The following is a 24,948-nucleotide window of genomic DNA, read 5'->3' as shown; positions in this document are numbered from 1 at the left end:
CCCTTCGCCACAACAAGGCAGTGATCCATGAAGGGGAAAGAACTGTATACTAAACAACTATCCAAACATGCATAGTATTGCACCCTAAATGCGTTTCGTCTCATAGCTGCGGAAGCGAACTCCATTTTATTCCAGTAGTCTGACGGAGCTGTGATTTAAGTAAGGTTCAAATACAAAACTGCACATGCTCAGTTATTATTTTTTAAATATCGGTTGGAAAGCAGAGCCTTTTCGGGGGTGGGGGGACAGCTCCCCACCCTTCCAACGTATCAGGAATGTAGGAGCAGTTGTAAAGCATGGGATGGATCTCGGGCAAGGAGAAATGTTAGCTGTCCGCTTCACAACCGCAGGGGGACACGTGGCTGCCTAAGGGGGCCCCGGTCAGACCACTGAGGCCCGAAATGCCCGAGCTGCGCCGCCGTTTTTGCAATCCGGGGCTGTAATCCCCACCACGGCGGCTTTGTGAAGTGAACGAGCCGCCTGGCATCCGTGGGGCTCGCTTCTTCGCAAGGCCGGAGTAGAACTGGGGCTGAATGGAAGCCTCTCCCAAGAAGCGCGAGCCGGCTTGCAGCGACGCGGTGCGCGGACGCTCCCCGACCGCTCGGCCGCTGCCGCTCGAGCAGCTCCGCAGGGGCGCGGCGCGGCCGACCGTGGCCCGCCAGAGGTCGCTGCTCGGCTCCCCGGCCCAGGCCTCCCGCGTCCCGCCAGCGCTCCCTGAGCGAGCGAGCGAGCGCGCCCGAATTGCGGCGCAGCGACTCCGGAGGGCGACGCCTGCCCGGCCCCGCCCTCGCCGCTCGAGGCGGCCCTGGCAGCGCTCAGGAGCGGCAAGTCTGGCTGGGCGGGGCGGGCAGTGCCCGGCTCCTCCCCTCGGCACCCCAGCCGCCGCGGCCGTGGTGGGAGCAGCCGCGGCGGTGCCGGGCGAGCCGAAGCCCCCGAGGGCGCGCTCTGCCTCGCGGCGTCTCCGCCTTGGCGCCACTTCGGAAACCCTCCTGCGCGGCGGAGTGACAGGTACGGTCGCGACCTGGGGCTCCGCGGGGCTGGCGGGGCGGGGCGGGGGTCTGTGGGACGACTGGCTTCGGCTTCTCGCGCTGGGTCTCCCTGCAATAAAAGGTGGCTCGCCTGACGGTGGCTCGCCGGCTTCCCCGCGGCCACGGTTGTTTGGCTTTCAGCCACCGTGCAGAAATCCAGCCGGTGCAGTCTTCTTGCTGTGTCGAGGCAGTGAGTGGGGAAAGGTTTGCCGGTGGAATATCTGCCTGTGGTGAAGTTAATATCTGCCGGATAGCTGCCTGCCAGATGCGAGCGGTGGCGGCGAGCCTACCAGATGGTGCGCTGTAGAATGCGGAGCGCCGGGGAAAGATGCGCCTTTGTGTAACGTTGACCCGCTGAAAGTGTATTCAGAGAGGGGTGCAGCGGCGGGGGGCATTTTGGATCTGCTCCTAAGTTTGCCATGTATATATAACGTCAACAGGATAAACTACGTTTCCATTATGTCTAATGAAAACTTCTAGCGGAGCTTGCAGTCTGGCATAAGTTTACATTGGTGAATCCCGTCCAATAGAAAAATTAATCTTTTTGTAAAAAAACCCCCCTAAAACATAACATTGTGGATCCAGGAGAAATTCAGCTGCCTAATCTAAAGAAGATTAGTATGGTGGTAGTGTTTGGACCTGTGTGCCTGCAAGCATTACTTTTCTGTCCTGCCCAATACAGAGTTCTGTGTGACTTGAAGGCTTGTGTGCATCTTTGCAGCAGCTACTTTCCAGGCCTAGTATAGCAATAGCTGCCTAGTTTGATCTTGTACTTTAATATAGCTTTTCTGACTTAGGGCTTGTCTGCACTAGTGGCACAAAGCATGTTAAACTTGATTTCATGGTGGATTTCATGCATGTCTCACCTGTAGTATCTGCACAAGGCACAGCTGGATCAATTGGTGTCTGAAAATTACTGCACTAAAAATAACCCCTCCCAGATTGAAGAGGACTGAATAATGTATAGGGCAACAAGTTGAAATACAAAGAGATCTTGAAATTGGCCAAAAAGAACTTGTATCGGGGGCAGGGGGGTGGGTATGATGTCACATTGGTTGGAGAATCAGGGCTGTGAGTCCCATACCTTTTACCTCCATCCCTCAAGGGCATTTACTGTTAGGTCTTCCTACGTAGGGTGGAGTTCTCATCTGTCATGTATCTGTCAGTCTAGGCTGCTGGGCAAACTAAATGCTTTAAAAAATAATAAATACGTTTCTTTGGTGTAGTGATTTCCTAGAATGATTACTTTTTCTAGTTACCTAGACGCACTGGTGTGAAAAGAGCAACACCTGTCAAACTCTAGCATTTTCACCCCATCCTCAAGTGTGACTTTGATGTAAGCCTGTCATCCTTCAAGTTGTGCCATGAAAAATAAATAATTAAAGACTCCTGTGAGGCTGAAGGAGGAGGCTGCTTGTTTCATCTCTGTGCATTTGAGTCACTGCCCTTGCCTCACCTCCTTCCAGGCAGGAAGGGTGGCTGGGTAATTCTGTGCCTTCCTTGTATTGGGTGCAATTGAATGATCCAATCACTCCGTGTGCAAAGATGTAGCAGAAGTACCCACCCAGAGAGAAGGTGGCCTATTGCATCTCTGCATGAGTCACTGCTCTGGGCTTGCCTCCTGCCAAATGGCTCATTTTGTTTTGTTTCTGCATTGTGTGTGTGACTAAATTGTTCAGTACAGAAATTTGGCACAATTACCTTCCCTCAGAGGAGGAGACTGCCTGTTACAGTTCTGCATTTAGAGTCACTTGCTCTGGCCACCTTGCTTTATTCCAGCCTTCCCCAACCTGGTGCCCTCCAGATGTGTTGGACTGCAACGCTCATCATTCTCAGCCAGCATGACTGGGAATGATGACCGTTGCAGTCCAAGATGTGTGTGGGGCACCAGAGTATTCCAGTCAAGAACACCCCGCCCCTGGAAAAGTGCCTCTTGCACAGAAGTCTAGCAAGTAGACCTCCCTGAGACTGAGTGATTCTTACCTTTTCATGTGCTAAAGGTCTTTTTGGGGGGGGGGGAGTATGAAGTGCTCTTCCATATTTAATTTGCGGGGGTGGGGTTGTTGTGGATCAAGTATCAAAGTTTGTGGGACACTGATGTAAACTCTTCCTCTTGCATTTGAGGGCACCTTTTTGAGATGCATTGGCTGCAGAGACAGGAAGGCAAAACCTCTGCAGACTGCATTATTTACGAAGGGCAAGTTGTGTGAATAAATTGTAACTTCCCCCTTTAAAATACATATAAGAGGGCTCCTCAGTCCTTTCCAGGCTATCATTCATGTGTAGATTTGGAGAAGGGAAATATACTAATTTTATTTACTTTTTAATCAACATGTCTTCTGCCATAAACTGACATCAGGGAGGGTTACAATAGTAAAATAGCAATAAAAGACAGAAATACAGTAAATATAGTTCTGACCAAACAAGATAAAGCTGCAAAAACAGCCAGTAAAAACAGCCATGAGAAGATCTTGTATATCATTAAAAGCCGGAGCAAATGTATAGACATGGGATGTGCCACTTGGAACTAATGGAATGTATTCTTTATTTGGTTTTCTGTTCCCATGAAGAAAACTGACTGTAAGAGGTAGCACTCAGATTACACAAAACAAGTAACAGAATAAAGATGCACACTTTTTTTTTTAATGAGTCAGCCACATGAAAACTATTTCATAATGCCTGTAGACTTATGGGTCCATTAATTAAATGCTATGCAAATTCGTTTGGCACATGTTCACTGAACCTTACTAGTTTGAGGGTAAGATTATGTTACAGCATGTAAAACTGTAAATGAGAATTATTGCCACTATATTTGGTAGTGGGGGAAACAAAGTTAAAGAGATTCTTTTGAATGGATAAACTGTCTAAGGAATTCCCAAAGGCCTAAAAAAAAGGAAAAAAGTGCACCCGGAGTGTTCTTCCTGGCTTTGCTGGCAGGTTCGCAAGTTTTAAATGTGTTGCCTGCTTGTTTCTTTGATAAAACTAGACTTTGCATACTGATTTATTGGTAATATTTCAAATGTTCATTATGCAGAAACGTTTCCCCTCAAAGCCCTTATGTCCTGGGAGAGAGAAACTGGAATAATTTAAGATGCTTTAATGTTTGTTTCTATTGTTGTTGTCATAAGACGGATTGTGGCAGTAGGATTTGAAAAGGAATGAGAAGCAATGTGCGTAACGACAGGCTTGGCAAACTGACTGGGAGGAACACTTTTAAACCTGGAAGAAGTGTGGAAAAAGATAGAGCTGAGAATGCAAACATGAAGCCTGCCGTTACTGGAGAGGCAGAAAACAGGGAAAATGCAACGATACAAGGTTTCCAGCAAAAATGGATATTACTAATATGTTATATGTTATAAAAAAATTGGCTGCAACTACCATGGAAAAAGATTTTGGGGTTTTGGTCAAAGGGCTCACTGAAAAATCTCAATTCAGTGTGCAGGAGCAGTTAAAACGCCTACTCAATATTGGGAATGATTAGGAAAGGGGCTGAAAATAAAATTGCCAGAATCATATGTATAGGTGCGTATATATATGCGCACACAAAACTAAAACCTTCAGTTTGCACCTGTGGAGTTTTCTCTTTCTCTTTCTTTAGCCCCTGAATAGGAGAGCAAGTGTTGGGGGTGGGGGAAGCAGGTGGGTGGGAAGGTTTAAACCTCCCCAATCTATGCATGGTGCTCCTGATCCAGATCAGGCCTTCACATGCTTACACTGAGAGGCAACAACAAAAACAAAGTGAGGATCAGCTGCACATTATGTATTTAACATAGCATGTAGTATTTCCCTTAGATGGTGTTTTAAAAAGGATACAGAAAAAAATAATGGAGGAAATCTACCAATGGCTAATAGCAGAGCCTTCAGTTAGCTGTTGTCTTTACAGACTGCTTGTAGGCATCTTGTTGGCCTTGGACAGGTCCTTTAGAGTTCTGACTGGTTCTGACTGAAACCTGGAGCAGATCACCACCCCACTGACATCGGCGCCACCAGCCTCCACTGTTTTTGACCAGCGCTGTTTAACTTTATTAGGCGAGTAGCGGTTGTGCAGTTTGAGCCTTTTGAACTGGTTGCAAGGAATTGTTTGGATGACCTGGGCACAGGGTAGTGTGGGCTGAAAATAAAAGCACCTGGCCAATGGCGAGAGGCGGAGGGGCTATGTGAATTAGCCCCAAATATTCACGTAGGCATCGTGTTGCTCCAGTTTACATGTATTCTTACTCTAGAACAATTGTATGTATTTACACGTTGATACCAAAATGTATATCCCTCCAAAGGAAGTGCTCAAACTGGGCTAAAAAGTGTAAAAACCTGATTCAATCTCTGCCAGGATTCCCCTCACATCTGGATCTGCTCCCACTCCAGCTTATTTTCCTCCTCCTTCCTCTTGGCCAACATCTGCACTTCTCTTTCTTTGAGCTCCCATTATTTTGCTTGAGGCTCAGCAGGACTTATGGCCTCCCTACGCCCATTGCTGCATGTGTGATCAGCATTACTTTATGCTCTTCTACAGTTTTTTCTTCCTGCAAATTGTCCTTTTTGCATTGCTCAGTCAGAGCAATTTTGTTCATAGACAGATACTGGCTCATCTCGCTAGCCTATCTGTTCTCTAATCCACAGACCCGAAAATAAAATGCACTGCCTTTGTTAGCTCTATTGTTAAAACCCTAAATATTTTGGACTGCCAAATTTCACCTTTGTTAGAATCCCAGTGCTGCCACCTTATGTCAGGGTTCCCCTTATGACCTGGACCCCCTGAGCAACTCCTTAAGGATCTCTTGCCTCCTTAAGAGTCCCACCTTCCTTCTTTTACCTTCCCCTTTCCAATAAGGTGGGGTGTAGGCTGTAAGCATGAGGTGATTAACACTCTAGACAAGGGTTTAACCACAAAAGTTTATTGGTAAATTAAAGCAAGCAAATCACAACTGAAGGTATTTACAGAATAGAACTGAGTGATACCAAAGGCATTAAGAGCAAATAAAGGTTGCAAAACACAAGTTCCTTTACCCAAGCTGTACTTAGACTTCTCCAGGCTGCTTCTTCCTGCTCTCTCTTCCTGCTCTGTTCTCCCTGACTCTGCTCTTACTACTCTGCTCTTACTGCTCTGCTCTTTATGGCTCTCTCTTTTTATACCCTCCTCTCCCAAATCCGAAAGTACTGCTTCAGTCCTGAAGAAATTAAACAACTGGGGAAATGAAACTACTCCTCTCAGGGATACCCCCTCCCAACAAAAAATCCAGCCTTCTAAGCTTAACCGTTTTTTCCCGCTTTGGCTGTGTAGGCCTCAAAGCTTCACAATCCCATATTTATTTATTTATTTAGTCAATTTGAAAATTGCTTGACTAGATCTAAAAAGACATCTCAAAGTGGTGTACAGCATACAAGTCTAAAATACAAAATGTCTCCAGTTAAAATATTTAAGAACAGAGAATACAAAATGTTGCGGTTAAAACATTTAGAACTAAACAAAATACCACTCTTAATTAGAATATTTAAAATAATAGAACTAATTAAAACCATTCCTAAAAACAACCCAGGATTAAAAGAAGCATTAAAAAAAAGCAGGGGGGGTTGCAGTAAGAGAACCAGGACTAACAATAAATACAATTAAATAGCAACAGAGTCAAAGGGTTGTTTAAAAAGAAAAGGCTTCAAATGCCAGCAGAACACAGATGGAGAGGACAATGATCTAATCCAGTCTGGTGCCCTTCAGCTATGTTGGGCTGGCTGGCTGGGGCATGCTGGGAATTGTAGTCCAACACATCAGGGGGGCACCAGGTTGGAGAAGGCTGGTTAACCTCTTCTTGGGCAGAGAGAACAGGGTGCTGCCACAGAAAAGGCTCCCTCACATTTTGCCACCAACTGTGCCATCACATGCAAGAGGGCTACGTTGGCTGGCCTTAAAGAAAGGCTGGCTCTACTATTAGGCAGAATGAGGCGAATAATAATTTATTTATTTATTTATTATTAAATTTATTAATCGCCCATCTGGCTAGTCACCCAGCCACTCTGGGCGATGTACAACATACAATAAAACAGTTTAAAACAATAAAATTCTACAATAAAAACATTTCCTAAAATACCCTAACCCACCCCAAATGCCTGCCTGAACAACCACGTTTTTAATGCACGACGGAAGCTCATTAAAGAGGGGGCATGATGGAGTTCCCTAGGGAGGGAGTTCCACAGAGTGGAGGCCACCACAGAAAAGGCCCTCTCCCTCGTCCCCACCAGTCTAGCTGTCCTGGCTGATGGGACAGACAGAAGGCCATCCGAGGCTGATCTTGTTAAGCAGCCTGTCTGGTGCTGCTGGAGGCGCTCCTTAAGATAGGCTGGGCCGGAACCATATAGGTTCAATAAGACCATTATAAGATAAGACCATGGCCAGGTAGAGATTGGAATGTACACGTTACATGGAATGTATAGAATGAGGAGTGTTGAAGTATGTCTGCCGCAACCAACCACACAGAGGCAGAATCCTTTAGTTTCCTGGCCAACTTTTTCTGGGGGGCCCACTTCAGTGGGAAGGCCAAGGCTGCAGACACCGCCAACAACCCACAAAGTGGTCTGTATCAAGGTTGGGCTGGAGCTGTTGGTGGACGGACCTGAATCTAGTCCTGGAGGGGGCAGGGTGTTCTCCAGGACAGGTTCCCTTAGGTCAATGTCTGGGGCTGTAGCTTTAGGGCAGGCAAGGAAAGAAGGCCAGGCTCCAGTGATGGCTTCAGGCTTTGGAAGGCCCTTTGGCGAGACACCCTCAACGGGCCCTTTCCCTCAGTGAATTTACCTTATCGCCACCATTATTGACTGCTATTCTTGCTCCTCATCCTCTTTCTCACCATTGCTACCACTTTCTTGCTTGGCAGGCAGAGAGCCAGTGAGCAAGTTGGCAGTGACATCTACTGCTCCTCTTTTTAACCCTCACTATTGACTGGGCCAGAGCAAGACGCATGTGAATGAGTAAGTTGCAATGGTGAAGAGGAGGTGCAACTCCAGGGAGCTCTTACCAGTGGGTCCCTGCTGGGGTGTGGGCCCTCGGCAGGTGCCTGATCATGCCTGCCCTTGACACCAGTCCTGCCGGGCTCCCAGTATTTACACCAGGCCTGGCCAATCCAGAGGCTTCAAATTGCATGCTAATTACAGGGATGGATGTGGCTATTCCCCTTTACTTTCTTCACCTGAAGAGGGCTTTGGGGGTTGAGAACATACATGTGCTCTCTCTCTGTGTGTGGTAGCTTCCTAGGATAGGTCCCAGCATCAGACTATGATTAAAGTCACAGCACAACTGCTACTGTTGCTGCAGTTACCACACCCTCTGTGGCCCTATTTCACCTCTGGCTTGGCAGTTGGGGTTCAGGCATTGCCCCTTAGGGTGGCCATGTATACTTTTCTGTTTGAAGGGCTGCTAGAGGACTGTGAACGTGTCCTCTATTTGAAGGCCTGTCCCGTCCAAGGCTAGATCTAAGCTAGTGCTTTTTATCAGTATTGAAGTAAACTGATAACAGTTGGGGCACATTATATATTCTATATACTGCTGTTCGGGGCCGCGGTGGCTTAGTGGTTAAGACGCTGAACTGCAGACTGGAAGGTCGGCAGGTCAGCAGTTCGAGACCCGAGTGCTGCGTGACGGAGTGAGCTCCCGTCTTCAGTCCCAGCTCCTGCCAACCTAGCAGTTCGAAAGCAAGAAATTGCAAGTAGATAAATAGGTACCGCCTCAGCGGGAAAGGTAACAGCGTTCTGTGCACCTCGGTGTTTAGTCATGCCGGCCACATGGCCAAGGAAGCATCTTCGGACAGCGCTGGCTCTTCGGCTTAGAAACGGGGATGAGCACCGCACCCTAGAGTCGGACACGACTGGTTGGGGACACCTTTTTTTTTTTATACTGCTGTTCTAGCGATATTTATTTATTTATTACATTTATATCCCACCTTTCTTCCATTGTGGAACTCAAGGTGGCTACATGTGGTTCCCAGGTGGTCTCCCTTCCAAGCACTGACGAGGCCCAAACCTGCTTAGCTTCCGGTGGCTGCCTCATGTCCCTTCAGACCATGCCCTGCGACCTGTGTTATTTCCCATTTTTTATTCCGTGTTATTTCTGTTTTATTCTGTATTATCCAAAATACTACAACAGATGTCCTTGTGTGGGTTATGGGGTATAAGTGTGCAAGAGGGATATAGCATCACCACGATGGTATCGTATTGATAGGACATGAGATGTAGATCTGGCCCAAGTTTAAAGCTAAAGAACCAGAAGAACTGTTGCCCATCAGCACCTGGACAGCGGACAGAACAGGCAGGCACACAGGCCACCTGCTCACAATCTTCCCCACTAGAGGAGACATAATTGTATTTATTTCTATTTAAATTATAGTAATTTCTAAATTTGCATCGATACATATAAATTAGCATATGCAAATGTTATGCAAATCACTTCCTTCTTTTTTGTTGATGCATTTCCTCTTTTTTTGGCAATTCATAAGTGGCCACCCTGCTCTAGGTCCTGGATTTGGCCCTGGGGCCTCCAATTGCTGTTACTTATTCTAGTTGGTTGGTCTTCAAGTGTTGGTTTATGATGCACAGTTGATCTGGGATCTGAGCTAAAGTAGGTTGTCCTGGAGACACTGCCCCTGTTTTTAAATTTTCATTTTTGGAGAGGAGAGGGAGAGAGGTGGGGAAGGGGGAGAAAGATGGACATACACTGTGTGTGTGTGTGTGTTTGGGAATTAAAAATGAGTTCCAGACTGAGCGTATAGGTGGGTTCTGGGTCTGAAAAGTTGAGGACTACTGTTCTCACCAGCACCAAATCTTTTTAGCACCTTGCCGCACATCAGCCACATAACAGTAGGTGTCAAACAGAAAGCAGGTGCAAGCAGGTTTAACTGTGTTAGAGAGGTACATCTATGGAAAACTTAGCAAAACAGTCCATATGACTTGGATTGCTTCTGTCTGATTGAGTTAAATGGTCTGCTTGACAGTTTTATCAGAATGTTTGATTGTTTCATGTTGTACATAATGTGGAAAAGATCAATGTAAATGAGCATCTGTGTTTTAAGAATCTAAGAACAGTCTTCAGCAAGGCATTACACTTGTGTAATTCTTCTTTCTATGTTGGAAACTTAGCCAAAATATGCCCTTTCATTTGCATATAGTGTTTACTGCACAAAAGCAATGTATTTTGTATGTACAATTTCCTCAAAAGCCAAAGTAAAATATTTAAATAAAGATTTCACACTACTAAAATAGTGAGATGAAGATATTGCATGACAATAAATGGCACCATTTCTTCCTGTGCCTTTAACAGCCCCTTCATCTGCGAAAATCAACAGGAGAAGCTTTTCACACAGGGGCTGCTAAAGGCAAAGGTGTAGGGAGTGGTTAAAAAAAAGTCAGGAGCTCTCCACTGCTAAATGTAAAAGCCACAATGTGTTTTATTACATTTGTTCATATCATACATACTGATCTGTTTTACTTAAGCATGTTTCCTTGTAATGATATGCCAAACATTCTGGCTGAATAAACCACAATGTAAATAAGCTGTGTGTTGGTTTGCTCTCACTTTTCTCCTCCCTTCACATGAGCGAGTAAACAAACCAGGAAGGGATAGCTTTGTGTGAGGTCCAAACCTAGGATTATGGTTCATTGTGTCTAAACAAGCCAGGATTCATAAGCCAACAACAAACCTAGGTTTAAAGAGGTTTACAACTCTGGCTTGTTTGGGAGCAATTGACCTATTGATTGCATTAATAGAAGTATAGCTTCCAAATCACGTGAAGTACCAGTTCCCCTGTACTCAACACTGGTTAGGCCTCATCTGGAGTATTGTGTCTAGTTCTGGGCACCACAGTTTAAGAAGGATGCAGACAAACTGGAGAGGGTTCAAAGGAGGGCAACGAAGATGATCAGGGGACTGGAAACAAAGCCTTATGAGGAGAGACTGAAAGAACTGGGCATGTTTAGCCTTGAGAAGAGAAGACTGAGGGGAGATATGATAGCGCTCTTCAAGAACTTGAAAGGTTATCACAGAGAGGAAGGCCAGGATCTCTTCCCGATCATCCCAGAGTGCAGGACATGGAATAATGGGCTCAAGTTACAGGTAGCCAGATTCTGGCTGAACATCAGGAACTGTTAGAGCAATACGACAATGGAACCAATGACCTAGGGAGGTGGGGGGCTCTCCCACACTGGAGGCATTCAAGATGAGGCTGGACAGCCACTTGTCAGGGATGCTCTGACTTGGATCCCTGCATTGAGCAGGGGGTTGGAGTCAGTGGTCTTATCGGCCCCTTCCAACCCTACTATTCTATGATTCTATGATTCTAACCATAATCCTGGATTCAGATGTTATGTGAGGGAAGAGTGAACAGACTGCATGCACCAGCATGCTGCTCATTTGCATCATGATTTGTTAAGCCAGTGTTTTTGGCTTATCAGTATATGGGGGATGTATCCATTAACTGCAAGAATGCACAAGTTCTGTGCTCTGGAACCCCCTCCCCAAAACAGAATTAATTATTATATGCATTTACTCTATATACATTTTAGAATAGCTTTGCCAATTAAAGTTCTTTTTATAACCCCTCACTAAGCTATCACAATTTCCTCATTTTTGTGAATTTACTTATTTGGGGCGCAATCGTATTGAGATAGCAGCCTCTGAAGTCGGAGGCTACCGAGTATCCAATGCAGGGTGGCTGGAGCACAGAGGGGATCTTTGCCTCTGTCCTCTGGCCGCCCTGCATTTTTGGCTAGACAGCTGATTTTGGCTGTCTAGCCACGGCTTCAGGGAGGGGGAGGTAAGGAGGCCGTGTAGTGCCTAGGAAGGTGCGTAAAGTGGCTCCTGTAGTCTCCTCCCCTCCCCCTGGCCCCCCCTTTCCCCATCTCCATGCTCCATTTCCATGCATGGAGACATAGCCAGTGTCGAGAGAACTGCTCCAGCTACAAGGGGGTGGGGCAGGGGGCAGGGAGAGCAGTTTCTGGGAACCAAGCTTGGAGCCAGGGCTCTGAACTCAGTTTCAGAAACCAAAAAATCCTATCGGCCTCTAGACAATATTTAGTGGCCATAAGATTGCTCCCTTCAAATCTTTTATATCCTGCCTTCTCTGCTTTTTTTCCCCAAAAGTGTGTGTGATGTTTTACAACAATTGTTTCAATAGCATCCCAGCATAACAAAATTCCAAATAGAAGATCTCATTTTAAAATATCAGCAGCTGTCAAAAGCTTGGAAGAATAAGAATGTTTTAACTTGGCAGTGAAAAGTCAACAAAGCTGGTGTCATTTCTGGGGAAGGAGTTCCAGAGCCTCTCCCTGGTCACCCGCTGCCTAACCTCTAATGGCAGGGCCACTCAGAGCAGTGCATCAGAGCACAATCTTAAAAGAATGGACAGGTTTACGTAGGAGGAGACAGTCCTTCAGTTACCCTGGACAAAATCCATTTAGGGCATAGTGCTATGCATGTTCAGACAGAGAAAAAGTCCTACAACTCCCATTGTTCCCAAAGTTGGGAGTTGTAGGACTTTTTTCTGTCTAAACTTGCATGGGATTGTGCCATTATAGCTTGAATGCACAGATACTGAGGGCAAGCCTCTTAAATGTTTTATGCCCAAGAGCAACTTCAGAAATGCATGCGTATATATTTGAGGCTGTTTTTTATTATCAAGATTAAAGTGATTTTGACTTCAGTTTATAATGCATATGTAAAAAACAAAACAAAACACCCTGTATTGGCTGGGATGTCATTTGCGTTACAGTTTACCTCTCTTCCGCATTAACAATAAACAGACATCCATGTAAATAGCACACCAAAGGCAATTTAATCTTCATGTGTGAAAACACTCATGGGGTTGGCTCTTAATAAAGCAAAAAACAAAACAAAAACAGGGTAGCCAAATATTTACCATATAGGCAGTGTCCTCAGGTCACCTATGCCAGCACAGAGAGGCCTTGACATTCTTAGGGTTGTGGTGTTAATGGAATATTACAATGGTTTGTTCAGAATACCAAAAGCAAACCAGTGCAAATACTTTGGTACATCTACAGTTCTAGCAGAGAGCCAGTTCCCAAGTAATGGTGGCAAAGCCACAACTTTGCATACGGAACCTCCAATTGGCCCGATTATAGGTTGCTGCATGATGTGCGAACCTGGGCACTTTTTGTTGTTTGGGTTAAACCACCCAAAATTAACCTAACAATTAATTGTCTGTTAATTAACCCATGATTAGGTGCTGTTATGTGTGAACTGGGTTGAAGTGTTTAACTGGAGCAACTCCCCTATAAGGAAAAGTTACAACATCTGGGCTTGTTTAGCTTAGAGGAAACACGAGTAAGGGGAGACATGATATAGGTGTACAAAATTAAGCATGGCATGGAAAAAGTGGAGAAGGAGTCATTTTTCACCCCCTCTAATATACTAGGACCTGGGTTCATCCCATGAAGCTGATTGGTGGGGGATTCAGGACAGATAAAAGGAAGAACTTATTCACAATGTGCATAGTTAAACTGGAATTCACTTCCACAAGATATAGTAATGGCCTCCACTTTGGATGGCTTTCAAAGGGAATTGGACAAATTCTTGGAGGAGAAGGCTATCAATGGCTACTAGTCCTGATGGCTATATGCTACCTCCAGATTTAGAGGCAGCATGCCTCTGTACACCAGTTGCTGGGAAACATGGGCGGGAGGGTGCTGTTACACTCATGTCTGGCTTGTGGGTTTCCCTTGGGCAGCTGGTTGGCTACTGTGTAAACAGAATGCTGGACTAGATGGATCTTTGGTCTGATCCAGCAGGGCTCTTCTTATGTTCTTAACCCTTTCCCTTGCACTGTTTCCAGATTTGAAATACCTGTGCCTCATGTGAGGGATGGGGCAATTTGAATGGGGAGAAGGTGGAGGGGAAAAGTTTATTAAGCCTCCTCCTCCAAGTGCTTCTAGTCATAATGGCAGCAGACCTCTGAACACCAGTTGGTGGGCAACACGAGTGGGCGGTTGCTATTGCACTTATGTTGTGCGTGTAAGTTTCCCATTGGGGCATCTGGTGGCCACTGGCAGAACAGAATGCTGGTCTAGGTAGGGCAGCCTTCCCCAGCCTGGTGCTTGCCAGATGTTTTGGACCAACTTTGATCAGCCCTAGCCAGCCTGGCCAATGGCCAGGAATCCTGGGAGTTGTCATCCAGAACGTCTAGAGAGTACCAGGTTAAGGAAGGCTGAGATAGGTCTTTGGTCTGATCCAGCACAGCTCATCTGATGTTCAGCTGATGCCTCAAGCCAATCCCTCCCCACCTCTATAGCTGCTGCTGAGCTTTAAAAAAGATGTTGGGAATCTGATTGTAGATCACGGTACTTTGTTCCTCAGCTACCTTTTAAAAATCCTTTGGCCTTTAAACAGCTTTCTTTCTTTCTTTCTTTCTTTCTTTCTTTCTTTCTTTATTTATTTATTTCATGTCTATACTGTCCAATAGCCGAGGCTCTCTGAGCAGTTCACAACAATTCACACACACACACACACACACACACACACAAAATACAAACTATGACATTGTAAACATTATACAACGTTACATAATACGACATCAAAATAAAACATAGTCTAAACATTTTTAACTACAAAATTTAAAACAATTTAAATAGCTAAAAACAATTTCAGTAAACAATTACATGAACAGACCTGTTCAAAACAGCCAACATAGGTACCCCATCATCTGCTATTATTACAGTTCTTAGGAACTGCATTTTAATTTTTAAAACTTTTCTCTTTCATTTGTTTTCAAAATTGTGGTAATCCCTAAACTGGTGTTCTAAAAACTGTACTTTAGAAAACATTGTCTGTATTGTGTTTTCATTTTAATAGCAGCTAAAAATGACATACCTGTTGTTGTTTTAAAGGAAGGTACATCTACTGAGCTGCTTCTTCTGACCTTTCATATTCTGTTAGTCAACAAAAAAGTTTCTGCTCATTTTTTTTTAAGTGCTAAGGTGGCCATGGGAGAATGCTTCAGAATCCTTTCTACTTTACATATTGCTAATGTGATGTCAAGTTCAGATTACAGAATCTTTATTATTAATGGCAGGCTGTACACTGAAGCAGTGCCGCACCCTTGGATATGAAGCTTATGCTGATTTACCCTCTGGGGGAGGAAAAAACTCTTATCCATAGCTAACAAATTTGGGTCCTAATTCCCAGAAACATCCTATATTTCTAAAATTGACTGATGTTTCTGTGAACATCTTTGGTGAGAAAAAGCAAGTTTCTAGCCTTTTCATAAGGGCAGAGCTCAATGTTCCAAGGACTATGAGGCTACTGCTGTGTAGAATTTTCTCCTCCCACCTCAGAGTAGTAAAACTTGCCTCATGCTCTGATGTAATTACGCCATGGGTTTCCCTTTCCCTGTGCTTGGCAGCCAATGAGGTAGGGCAGTGGTGGAGACGGATGGGGAGGTGAAATTCAATCAAGGGCTACCAATTTCAGCGGCAGCCCCAAATTTCTTGTTGTGTTTAGTTACAGCCTGTGAACAACGTATGTGGGCCATGGAGCCTTCAAACAAACCCACCTGCCAAAAGGGAAGAATGCTCAGGGAAGGAAGGAGGGGGCATCATACCTGCTAATTTAGGTTGTCAGAAAAACCTGGAGTAGATTTTTGGGAGAGAGCTGGTTCTCTAGTTCTGAATGGCACTGCCAAGGGTTTCTTCCATTCCCTTTCCCTTCTCTTTCTGGGAATACTGCAGATCTGCTTGGTAGGCTTGGGAAAGGGGGGGCTGCTCCCACCATTTTCCATCTCTCTCTGGTGCTGCTCTTTATTGTGTTTTAGATTCTCTCCACTTCCATGTGCAAAGCTGCTTCCCGCCTACAGTCTGTTGTTTTTCTCCCCCGGTACTATCGTCACCCATCAGCAGCTAACCATGACAGCCCCAGTCTCCACCCTGAGGATATATTCCTTCCAAATACCTCCCAGTCAACAAGCTCCTGCCACTTCATTCCAGGTTTTTAAGGAACAACAGGAAGTGTGCTGTGTAAATTGATTAACTGACTGGATGGCAGAAGGGAGAGGGGAGCTGCAGCAGGGAAGAAAGAAGCATCTGGAGTGGATTTCTTTGGGAGGGCAGGAAAGACCCTCTGCTAGCTTTTTTAACCCTGCTTTTAAAAACAGGTGCTTGCTGTGCTAGAGCTTGCCAGGGAAGCGGGGCAATGTTCATTGTTCAGAAAGAGAGCTGCAGGGCTCTTAGGCTTATGGGGAGCAATCTGTGCTATTAAGCCCTTCTCCTTAATTCTGTGGGAGGGGCAGGCTGCCACTTGCTTGGTGGGAAGGGAAAGGCATTCTGTATGTGTTCAGCGGCACTTTTATTATATTATTGTTGGCAAGTAGAAAAAAAATGCCTACTAAGTCCAGACATAATTTGTGGACCCTTGCTCAGAAGCCAGAGTACTATTTTCTATGTCTCCCCTCATGACTAGCAGAAGCAAACTAAATTATGCATTATGCACCCCCCCCCGCATATTAACACAAAACACAGTATGCAGGGAGCTCTGCAGAGTGTTGAAACCCTGCGCCTAACCACTGCAAACCTGACGTAATACACCCCTGTCCTGCCAAACCTCCCCAAGCTTATAGGGTGGCCATGTGTCCTACTTTACAGTGGACTGTCCTCTATTTGAAGAGCTGTAGTACAGGTCTAGTTTAAAGATAAAGAACCATAATATCGGAAGCTGCCTTATACTGTCAAACCACTGGTCCTTCTAGCCCAGTATTGTTGATACTGACTGGCAATGGCTCTCTAGGGTTTCAGGCAGGATTCTTTCTTTGCCCTACTTGGAGAACCTGGGACCCTCTACATGCAAAGAAGGCGCTCTACCACTGCGCCACAGACCCTCCCTGACTAGGTCACCTAGTCTGTCTTCCTTACTATGGTGAGATGTATTGTATTTCTATTTAAATAATCATTATTTCCAAATGAGTATCTATACATATAAGTTATGTAAATCTGTGTCTTTACCCCCTGTTCTTTTGGTAATGCATTTTTGGTTATGCGTAAGAGGCCATCCTAATTTTATTTGACCTCTTTTGGCATTGTCTATATGTTTTCAGCCACAAGGACTAAAAATGTACTTTAAAAAGGAAAGAAATATGCTGTTATCAGGATCCTGAATTCTTATCCTGATATGTTCTACCACTCACTAGAGCAGGGGTAGGCAATGCATGGCCTCTGTGGCCCACATTCTGGGCCTAGGACCTGTTTTCTGGCCCCACTTTCTCCCATCACTGCTGAATTTGCTGCAGCAGCAGCGGCACAAAGGCAACAATTCTGTTTGAAAGCACGGTTGGTGGGGAGCATGCACGTTATTTGGAAACAGAATTGCATTCCCCACAAACCGTAGTTTCAAGCAAAATGGCTGCTTTTTTTTTTTTTATTACTGTGGTGGCAGTTTCAGTGGGGCAGTTGGCAGCGGGGGGCAGGGGTGTGCCCCCTGGCAGGTTCTGGGAGGTGCTGTGCAGACACCGAGCACTGGACACTGTCCACCCCGTGCTAGAGAATGCGGCATTTGAATGACACTGCAGAATATTTATAGTCCAGCGATGCTCTTTTCAAAACTTATCAGCAAGACTGAAGAAGCATTTGCTCTAAATCCAAGCATTTGGGAATGTATTTGTTGCTGCTTCCAACTCACTGTTTTTTCCTCCAACTTATTGAAAGTATTTCCCTCTGATTTCATTCAGCACAAGCAGTTAATAACAGCTGGGAAATGTTCTGCAAGTACAGATATTGATGGGTGGCAATTTGGGAGGGGTGGAGTGGTTGTATTGCCTCTTCATGTATATTAAGCGTAACTTGTGATTAACCCTTAAGTATAACCTGCAGCTATAATTTTGGCCAACTCACTGAATCCACATATTGTGGCTATTTTAAAAAAATAAACAAGTAAAGAGGCCTCTATACTAGGTATGCATGCCAAAGGCACAAATTCCTTTGCTTGAAAAAAGAAAAAGGTGCCTGACTCATGCTGGCAACAGTGCTATACTTAATATAATTAGGTATAAATCAATATAATTAATAATAATAAATATAATAAATATATTTAATCAATATTATATCTAATTATATATTTATAATATATAATTAAATAAATTAATAATGGCTGCTAGACAGCGGCTAGATGGCCATAGGATACTGTGTTACCTGGGAACTGACCTTGGAGCCCGTACCTCCCCCCACGTTTGTGCTGCCTCAGAAGCAGCATGGAACAGCCCCATCCTTCGCGCTCTCAAGAGGAGCGCGGAGCAGCTGAAAAGGGGCGTGGCTGGGGGCATTCCAGGGCGGGGAGGGCGGAAATGCCTGTACAGCATGGCATGTCCTATGTGTCATACAGCAGCCTCCTTCCCCGCTCCGTCCTCCCACGGCTAGACAACTGCAATCAGCTGTCTAGCAGAAAATGCAGGGCAGAAGAAGCGCGGAGGGAACGATCCCCTCTGCGCTTCTCCTGCCCTGTTTTGGATAGGTGGCTGTCCGAGTTTGGAGGCGGCCGCCTATCTGGATAGGATTGCATCCTAAATTATTAAAATAATTAAATTATAATTGAATAAATATGTAATTATAAATATAATTAGGTAGAAATAAATAAGGAAATCTGTTGCCCTTTTAGAATTTAATGTTGATTATATCCAAGGGTAGATCTCTTGTCCCCATCTGAAATCTCTTTGCTGCCCCCTCCTGATTCTGAAAGGACCTCACTGAATTAAGAGTGTCAAGAACGATATCTCTGCTTGTCTGAAAGAAGAAATGCACCAAAAAAGAAGAAATGCAATGCTAAAAAAGACACCAATTTGCATATATTTTGCATACACTAATTAATATGTATAAATGCAAATTTAGAAATAATTACTAAAAATAGAAATACAGTCCATCTCACCATACTGTGGAAGACTGACCAGGTGACCTGTGTGTCTGCTCAATCTGCTGTCTAGGTGCTGCTAACTGTGGATGGGCAATTTCAAGGCCCCTGCTGCTCTCCCTTCTTATTAAGGTTCTTTCTCTTTAAACTGGAATTGGACAGGGCAGCCCTTCAAACAGAGGACTGTTCTCTGTAGAGTAGGACACATGGCCACCCTGTCCTGATACTGATCTAGCATACAGTGTATTATGACTACAAAATATAGCTTTATGTTTCTCAAAGCTCCCCTTTCCCTTGGCCATGTCTCCTGGGAAACCACTCTTGAAATGGAGGGGACTAGAATATTGTGATATGGGAGTTTGCTGCTCAAAGAAAATCAAGTCAGATATCCCACTTAAGTCGCTGTTTGGATCCTGGCCTTTGTCAAAAGACACTTTGGGCAGTATCCAAGTCGACACTAGCACTAAGATAAACTATGTTGCACTAGTGTAAGCTGACTCTAGTGCAATGCCAATAACATTAGGTAGTGCAACAGGTTTCCCCAGAATACCCACTGCGTCAGCTAATGCTATTAGTGTTCCACGAGAACCAGTTTATGCTAGTACAACATAATTTGCTTTAGTGCCAATGTCAACTTGGATACTGCCCTCAAACTTCATATACTACTGCTGCAAGCAATCATTGCACTTACTTGACCCAATGAACAGGACATTTTAAAAATGCCTCAGAATAGACTGACCGCATGTATTCCTTTTCTGAAGTTATTGTGCCATCATCTAATATGTAGTGCTAAATATTTGTCCCTCCCTCTCCCCCTTTGGGTTTACAAAGCAGCTGCCAGGTGGTGGGTGTTAACATACACAATTCCCAAACAATAGCAGCATAAATGTTTCTGAGGGGGAAGAGGGAAGGATAAATAAAGTTAATCTGTGTGTCCAGCGGTCACTTTGCCAAGCATTATTACATGTTGTGTACTTTACTTAATCTGATTTCTCTTAATGGTTTGTTAACGAAATCCTTTCCCCCCCATTAAAACTGTTCTAGTTCAGTATGCTGACACAATGCACTTCGTTGTACACTTTCAGACAGGCAGAGAGATCTTTCTCTAGGCTCTGGCAGCAGGGAGCTTTCTTATATGCAGCACATGGAGCACACCAAGGAGGTTGGCATAATAAAGGATAGAATTACGTGTCTCTAGAAAGAAAGAAAACTCAGCTTCGATTTGGGCTCTTCCAGATGAGACTTTTTATGGTGCCATCATCCTGCTTCACTCACGGAATTCTACAGGGGGACCAGACCTCATTTTCCACTCATAGCCCTCCTGTGTTTTCCTACTGCTGCTTCCGTCTTTTTTCTTATCGCAGAAAGAAAAGAAAGAAAAAGATGGAATCGCTGCACAATACCTTCTAGTTGGTATTGGTAGCAGCCCTCCAGTTGAAGCAGACTGAAGTGCTGGGACAACTTTTGCTACTTATTGCAAATGCTCACAAACAGTCCAAAGGCCAAGATTGCTATTTTTCTTATGATGTTAACAAGATCTTATACAAGAGCAGGAAGCCAAAGAGGATCAATTATGTGTCCTGTAGCACGTCCCTTTCAGGAAATACCATTATTAATGTGTGACTATACCAGGGCTTGTTTAAAGGAAATAATGAGTATGTTTTAAAACAATGGCTGCTGTCCTTTTTGCATGGAAGACGTATAAGATGTTCCCCAGGGTGTTTGGTTTGGCTTAAGGCTGCTTGAGACGCAGGCCAGCATAATGCATGCCGGTGTAATATAAGAACGGCTATCGCATGTCTGTTTCACTGCCAGGATGCATTTGGAAGGTAAGAAAAATTAGCTTGGGCAAACCAGTATTGTGGCTGCCAAGCAGACAAACATTGAATCACTTTAAAATGTCACTAATGCATCACTTAAGACAGGAGTCTGCTTAGTTTACGGCTGTAATCCTAAACACATCTACTTAGGGGAAGGACCATAGCTCAGGGGTTGAGTGCATGCTTTGGAGGCAGAAAGTCCCTGGTTCAATCCAGTTAGAAGAAGGAGCAAGTAGCAGTTGATGGGCAGTGCCTTTGCCTTATATTCTTGAGAGCCATTGCTAGCCAGAGTAGACAATGGGGCTGTTCACACAACATGCTAACCCACATTCAGTGGCTGAATGTGGGTTGTTTGTTGAACCGTGGGTTAGCATGTTGTCTGAACACAGGACGTTTTCCACAGGGTAGCTTGTTGACCATGAAGTGTGGCTTGTTAGCCACCCTGAACAACCCAACAACAAACCATGGGTTCTCAACATGGCTGTTGGAGAAAAATAAGCCACACTGCATGGTTAACAAGCCACCCTGTGGAAAATGTCCTTGGTTCAGACAACATGCTAACCCATGATTCAACAAACAACCCATGGTTCAACAACAACCTGCTGGTTGAGTGTGGGTTATTGTATTGTGTGAACTCAGTCATAATCTGAACTGGTTTGAAAGCAGCTTTCTATGTGAGGGCTTCTCACACTAACTATCAAAGGGAATTGTGCAGCTCCTCTTCCATCTTTTCTTCCTTAACAGATTTTTTCTGGTAAGAAAAAAAGATGGACTAAGGGAAATGCAAGAGGGCTACAAATGGAAGACAGTGTCATCTGAAGGACGGCCCATAACATTATGTGAATGAGGCAGTGTGATTGCATGAGAAAAGCCTCCTGTAGAAGTACCGTAAGTTTCACTGAAATATGATGTATGTATTTGTAAGTAAACACGCACATAGGATCATCGGAAGCTGCCTTACACGAAGTCAGGCCGTTGGTCCTTCTGGCCCAGTATTGTCAACACTAACTGACATGGATCTCCAGGGTTTCAGGCAGGATTATTTCCTAGCTGGGACCTCCTGCATGCCGAGCATGTGCTCTACCACTGAGCCACAATTCGGGATCATATTTTAGTTGGCTTGGATCATACCGAGATCACTCCCTTGTATTCACAATTCCTATATTCCAATACAATTCTTGTGGATAGTAGCATCCATACATGTCAAGAACATGTGGAGAAAACTTCCTCTCTTTTATGGAAAACATTTCCCCTGGACATATATATATATAAAAGTAGCATATGTGTAGGTATTTGGTGACCAGGGTAAAGCAAAGAAGAGAACTTTCCTTAAATGCACGTTTGGAAGTGGCCATGTGTTTTATAGAGTAGGCATTAGCTAGGTTAGATTTTCCAGCGTTCTTCCTAGGGTTTAATAGTGATAATCTTGATCTGCAGTGTCCAGGCTGCAGTCACTTTGTGACTCCTTTGAAAAAGGCATCTAAGGAAAGAAACCTAATTAATAATAAACAAGCAAACAAATAAATAATAGGCAGCTAGGTCTGACATTTTCATGGCCAACACTTAATTATGCAGTGTAGACATTAACATCTGAGTCCAGGCCAACTAGAAAATAATTAAGGACAAAAAAATTAGACATGCTTTAATCAACTTATCTCACACCTTTCTGTCAAACTGTGCTTTGTTCATGCTACATTATATTCATGGCGGTGCATGCACTTAGGTAAGCAAGCATTCTGTGTCAAGGTAACTGACTCACTTTATGTGTCAAAAGAATCTGAATTCCGCAACTTATATAAGCTGCGCAGATCAAGCAAATGTGCATAATTTTGCACGATGCTGCTAGTCATGAACGAAGATTCATTCATGACCCCTGAGCTCCTTGTATTCTACTTGTACTTCACCCAGAGAAAGACAACAGGCAAGCCTCCAACCTGGCTGGGCCCTGTGCCAAGCAGGAGCCAAGATAACCACGCTGGCTCCTGGTAGATGGGATCCTTAATGGTTCAGGGCCCAGACAGATGCTAAGCTGTCATAGGGGAGGCCAGATAGCCAAGCCAGCCACGCCAGGTTTGATTTAGCCATTGCTGCAGTGTGCCATTTTTATGAGAAAATGACAAAACAGAGGCAGTAGGCACATAATTAGGTGTGCCTCTCTGCATACTTTAAAAATTGATGAATGAGGGAATCTTGCACTCAGTACATCTTCTCTGCATGGAGGTAATCTAAACATAAGTTAAAAGTGCATGTTCGGTTGTTTGAAGTCTTGCACAGCATGAATGATCTCTTTGTTACAAGTATACTGATATACTGCTTCTGTCAGCTGCCTGATCAGTGTCCGGATAGTGAAAAGAAAGTTTGAACTGTGCTTTAAATTATATGGAGAACTCTGCCATCCCCAGCACCCCAGCTAAAGATTCAGTGGAGCTGATGGCACCAATGTCAGTGGGGTAATGAATCTGCTCCAGGTTTCAGTCGGAACCAGTCAGAACTCTAGAGGAGCTATCCAAGGTGCTTCACACCTTGGATAGCTCCTTGAGTTCTGACTGAAACCTGTAGCGGACTTACTGCCCCACTGACATCAGACCCAGCAGCCTCCAGTGTAAAGATTACTTCCGAGTCAGCAAGTAATGTAACATGTGAAACAGCCCTCATAGGAGCCTGTTAAAGAAGCTTTGTTTTGTTGTAGTAGCAAAAGGGTAGATTTTTTCATACATAGGAGGATAAATGTATAAACAATTTCTGACTCATTGCATGCTGCATGGTATGAAATAACAGGCTCTGCAAAAGAGAAACATATTGATTTTGGAAAATGTTCAACTTGAATAGCAAATCTACTTCTGGGTGAAGGTGACCTCCTTTAGGTCTTATTTTTATTTCTGATCTGATTTTTCTTGTAAGGACGTTTTACTTAGTACATTCATCTGTGAATTTTTCTAAGTTGGAGTTTTTTTGTTCTGAATTAATTTCAAGTAAGATATTTGGGGGGATGCCCGTTGTGGCATCAAATAGTATCCTTATTTGATAGAAGAATAAGGGTAGAGTGTTCAGTGACCTGCAACTGTCTGTTCATGTAGTCTTCATAGATGGATTATCCAATTAAAAACTCAGTAATACATTCCACAGATCTCCACCCTGAAAATCTTACCCCTTGCCCTCAGGTGAGCTGTTTCAAGTCCCTTTTAACCTTCAGGTTCACTTTTTCTGTGCCACAAAACCACTCAGTTCCCCTCTTCTCTTCCTTTTCTGTAATGTTGGGGGAGATTAACTTCAGTACTAGGGAAAATATGTACTTTGATTCTTCCACTAGCCTATGTATGTCAGTTGCTGGGAAACATGGGCAGGAGGGTGCTGCTGCGCTCGTGTCCTGCTTGTGGGTTCCCCATGGGCAGCTGGTTGGCCATGGTGTGAACAGAATGCTGGACGAGATGGACCCTTGGTCTGATCCAGCAGGGCTCTTCTGATGTTCTTATTCTTTCTGTGTTGAGCCCATAATTCCTGCATCAGCTTGTCTGGGAGATGTGCAAAGTTACCCAAGAGAGGGAAGAAGGTTGCTATTGTCACTCTTCATATACTATTCTTACTTACTGTAGGAAATTCATTTGCGCTGAGCTCCATATAGGCCAGGGGTAGGGAACATGTAACCCTCCAGATGTTGTTGGATTGCAACTCCCATCAGCCCTAGCCTCCACAGCCAATAGTGAGAGATGATGGGTGTTGCAGTCTGACAACATCTGGAGGGCCACACATTTATTTATAATTACATTTATATCCTGCATTTTTCCCTCTTGCAAGGAAGCCAAGGTGGCTTACATCCTCCTCCTCTCCATTTTATCCCCACAACAATCCTGTGAGGTAGGTTAGGCTGAGGGTAGGTGACTGGCCCAAAGTCACCCAGTGAGCTTCATGGCCGAGTGAGGGTTAGAATCCGGATCTCCTGGGCCCCAGTCCAACACTCTAACCACTACACTGGCTCTCTTTAGGCTGTGTCTGCATCAGTGCTCAGCTCTTCTCTTTTGCCTTTTTTTTTGTCAACCTTTCCTTGTCACAGTAACTTCCTGTATTGCTCTTTGAACATTTGCAGATTTGGACTTACTTGTGAGTAAGTGTCTCAGCATGCCACATCAAGCAGCAAAACAACTTGTGATTGTTGTTTTGAGTAGATTTGTTACTGGAGTGGAGCAACACAGCAGGTCGGAACCCTTCCCTACAAGCAGATTCTAGCAAA

General features: G+C 44.5%; 1 protein-coding gene across 2 annotated transcripts in view; it reads left to right on the top strand.

Moving 5' to 3' along the window:
* The first annotated feature begins 601 nt into the window (after nt 1-601).
* ARHGEF28 (Rho guanine nucleotide exchange factor 28) overlaps nt 602-24,948 on the top strand; it is a 211,346-nt gene continuing 186,999 nt past the window's right edge. Inside the window, exon 1 of one of the 2 annotated variants that reach the window (XM_084833481.1) lies at nt 602-1,008. The gene's annotated coding sequence lies outside the window, so the exon portion shown is untranslated. The remainder of the gene's footprint in view (nt 1,009-24,948) is intronic. The other variant, XM_084833480.1, reaches the window with a different exon arrangement.

Source organism: Heloderma suspectum, chromosome 2, assembly GCF_057233095.1.
Source record: "Heloderma suspectum isolate Gila_16-S chromosome 2, 16-S_ref, whole genome shotgun sequence".
Classification (NCBI taxonomy): domain Eukaryota; kingdom Metazoa; phylum Chordata; class Lepidosauria; order Squamata; family Helodermatidae; genus Heloderma; species Heloderma suspectum.
The sequence above is the reverse complement of the archived record's forward strand: the minus strand, read 5'-3'. Positions and strand labels throughout refer to the sequence as shown.